Here is a 3,662-nt window from a genome sequence, read left to right as displayed (position 1 = left end):
AGGCACGGACGGGGTTCGAACCCGCGATCTTCGGTTTACGAGACCGACGCCTTACCACTTGGCCACCGCGCCTGACAGCCGAGCTAGTGGTAGAGGCTCTCAGTGGAGGGGAGGTGGTACGGGCGGGGAGACGGCTAGGCCCCGCCCCCTCGCTCAGGCCCCGCCCCTGCGCAAAGCCCGCCCACTGAGCGGCCGTGACTGACGCTCTCCCGGCCGCCTTCCGCCCGGCGTCTGGTTAGCCCGCGCCCGCGTTTCAGGGGTAGCGGCCGGTGGAGCGCTCGGAGGACGCGGAAAAGCCTCGGTTACCCCGGGGCCTTCCTCTTCCCCCTCCGCGTCCCTGAGCCCGGAAAGACCGCAGAGCTGGGCGTGGAGCCCGGCCCGTGAACGTCTGCGCGTCCCCGAGAGCTGGGGGCCCAGCCTGCCGACCGCGGGGACAGGGCGCGGCGCGGAGGCCCGGGGTGATTAACGGAGGCCAAGCAGGGGAGACCACCGAGATGGGGGGGTGGGGAAGAAAGGACACCAGAGGGAGACCCCGATTGGGGGACAACGGGACTTTAGTTGGGTGAGGCTTTGTTCAAGTCTATGAAAGGAATGGGTGAGGCTTTGGGGGGTGAGGGCGTACACCGCTGCCTACTTTTTATTGGTCTTGTACTTTGTAGACGTTTATATCGTCATTTATTGCTGGAGACAGAGGCTCGCGGAGCCCGCTGACTTAACACTCCATACCCGAGGATGGCAGTGAACTGAGGATCCTTCTTCCTCCGTCTCCCACGGGTTGGGACTTCAGGCGTGGGCCACTATGCCCGTTTTACCGGGTGCGGGGGATCGAACCCGGGGTTCCGTGTGTGCTATACTAGCACTGACGACTGAGCTACATCCCTAGTTTTATTATTTAAATATTTAATTTAAAAATTAGTTTAAAACATTTTAGAGGAAATTAGGAGCCTGGGTCGTGTGGCCACTGCATCTGTTCCGAGAGGGAGGAGAAGGCGGCCAGGCAGGGGGACAGAAGCCCTTCTCTTGGTGCGGGGCTGCGATGCCCACAGGGCAGTCAAAGGCCTCATTTACCAGCCTCCTTAAGTGCCCACCTGCAGTAGCACACCAGAGCCAGGCGAAGGAAACGCCTCCCCACCCAAGAGGGTTCCTGCTGTGGCGAGCGCTGCTATAATCAGTACGTTCACCCTTATTTATGGGTAGAACTTTTTTAAAAGTGTAAAACTGGGGAGATTTGTAAAAAAAAAAAAAAAGAAAAAAGAAAAACTAAGGATTTTTTTTATGGATGTGTATGTGTTAAAAATACAGGATTTATCATAACTATGTTAAGTTTACATATAGTGTTAACTGGACATTTGTACCTTGTACAACACAGATTTTTTTTTTTTTTGCGTTTGTTTTGGACTAAACCCTGGTTCAAGTACTCTACCACTGACATTTATCCCTAGCTCTCCACCATACACCTCTCTCTCTCTCTCTCTCTCTCTCTCTCTCTCTCTCTCTCTCTCTCTCTCTCTCTTTCTCTCTTGCATGTAATCATGTGCACCAAGTGTGTGCCTTGCACCAGTAGAGGTCAGAAAAGGGCGTGGATTCCCTGGAACTAGTTATGGATGGTTGTGAGCCACCACGTGGGTAAGTGCTAGGAAAAGAACCCGCCCGGGTCCTCTCCATGAGCAGTAAGTGCTTGTTTGTTTGTTTGTTTGTTTGTTTGTTTTTTGAGACAGGGTTTCTCTGTGTAGCTTTGCGCCTTTCCTGGAACTTGCTCTGTAGCCCAGGCTGGCCTCGAACTCACAGAGATCTGCCTGCATCTGCCTCCCGAGTGCTGGGACTAAAGGCGAGCGCCATCACCGTCCGGCTTAAGTGCTCTTAACCACTGAATCATCTCTCCAGGTCTTTTTATAATATTTGGAGGCAGAGTCTTGGTGAGTTGCCCAAGCTGGCATTCTCCAGCCTCAGGGCTTTGAACTCCCTCTAGAGCCCAGCAGTCCATGAACGTGTGATCCAGGCTACCCTACAGGGCAGGGTGGGCGGCTTCATTTTGCACAACAGAAACCCTGCCCGTTAGACACCATTCACCTTCTCCCTAGGTCCCCGCCAGCCATTGTTGCTGCTTCTAAGAGGTTGGCAACTTTAGACATGCCACATAAGAAGAATGATGTAGTATCTGGTGGGGACTGGCTTACTTCAGGCAGCTCCTCAACTTTCTTGTGACTTCCAAAAGGATGTCCTGGCTTTGTAAGGCTGGCCCTTATTCTCTAGTAGGCATATGCCACATTCTCCTTACCTTTCATTGCCTGGTGGACTGTTTTGGTTTGGTTTGGTTCTTTTCCCCTGACAGGGTTTCTTTGTGTAACAACCCGGCTGTCTTGGAACTAGCTTTGTAGACCAGACTGGCCTTGAACTCACAGAGACCAATCTGCTTCTGTCTCCCTAGTGCTGGGAGTAAAGGTGTACACCACTGCCACCACCAGGTTGTCAATAAACCAAAAAAGTGCTTGAGTGGGAAGAGTGTGCAAGTTGATTGAGATACTGCGTCAGTTCTTTTGGCTACACAGTAAGAAGCGGCACTCCGGGTTATGTAATCCTTCTATTTTTAATTTGTTGGGAGCCAGGGTCTCTGTGTAGCCTTGGTTGGCCTGGAACTCCCGATTTGTAGACCCGAGTGGCCTTGAACTCTTTGAGGTCTGCCTTCCTCTGCCTCTCAAATGCTGGACTAAAGGCGTGCTCCACCACACCGGGCTTATTTTTAAAGGAATCTGCACAGTTTCCGTAACGGCACCACCATTTGACATGCCCACCACTGTGCCCAAGGTTCTGATTTCTTCACCTCCTTGCCAGCCAGCGCTTGCCACTGCATCATCGTGTTGTTTTGGAGAGTGGCCATCTTCACAGATGTGCTGATGTCGATGTGGCATCGCTTCCTGGGCTTGCTGGCCATTTGTGTGTCTTTGGAGAAATGCCCGTTCAGGTCCTTTGTAAATTGGGCTGTTTATTCTTTTTGTTTGTTTCTGAGTTATAGTTTTAAAAACATCTCTTCTGGATATTAGCCCCCTTTCAATCTGTGCTGAGCTAATTTTTGTATCGGAAGAAAGGGGAGGATCCCGCCCAGGCAGCCTTCTAGGAACTCAGCAGTGAGAGTGAGGTGAGCCAGACACAGCCAGCAGGGAGGGCCTGGCAGCTGAACTCCGACTTGGGAAATGTGAACCATCCTCACTGTGAACCACAGGGGTAATAGAAGCACACCGACGGGGAGGTCACACTCAGCCCATGCGCCTTTACGGTAAGTACATACGGTAAGGCCATGACCAGGTGTTAGCCATTAACCCTGGCCCTGCGGGAATTAAAAATAGAACCAGTAGCTGTGCACGGTGTATGACTGTAATCCTACCCTCCGGAGGTTGAGGCAAAAGGATCAGAAATTCAAGACCAGCACGGGCTATTTGAGACTCTGAAAAAATGGAAACAGACTAGAGGTGGCTCAGTGAGGAGAGGCATCTGATGCCAGGCCTGATGACCTGAGTTCATAGGAGGAAGAGAGCCAACTCCTGCAAGCTGTTCTCTGGCCTCCACACACTCCATGGCATGCACACACCCACACACATGCACACAAATAAAAATGCAGTTTAAAAGGCTGCTTCACTTCCCACTGCTAAGGTTAGTTCCCAGGA

General features: G+C 52.1%; 1 non-coding gene across 1 annotated transcript; it reads right to left on the bottom strand.

Moving 5' to 3' along the window:
- On the bottom strand, positions 1-72 carry Trnat-cgu (transfer RNA threonine (anticodon CGU)). The gene has a single exon. It is a non-coding gene; the product is annotated as a tRNA-Thr (tRNA).
- Positions 73-3,662: the final 3,590 nt, after the last annotated feature.

This window comes from Peromyscus maniculatus, chromosome 8, assembly GCF_049852395.1.
Source record: "Peromyscus maniculatus bairdii isolate BWxNUB_F1_BW_parent chromosome 8, HU_Pman_BW_mat_3.1, whole genome shotgun sequence".
Lineage (NCBI taxonomy): Eukaryota > Metazoa > Chordata > Mammalia > Rodentia > Cricetidae > Peromyscus > Peromyscus maniculatus.
This window is presented reverse-complemented; position numbering and strand designations above follow the sequence as displayed.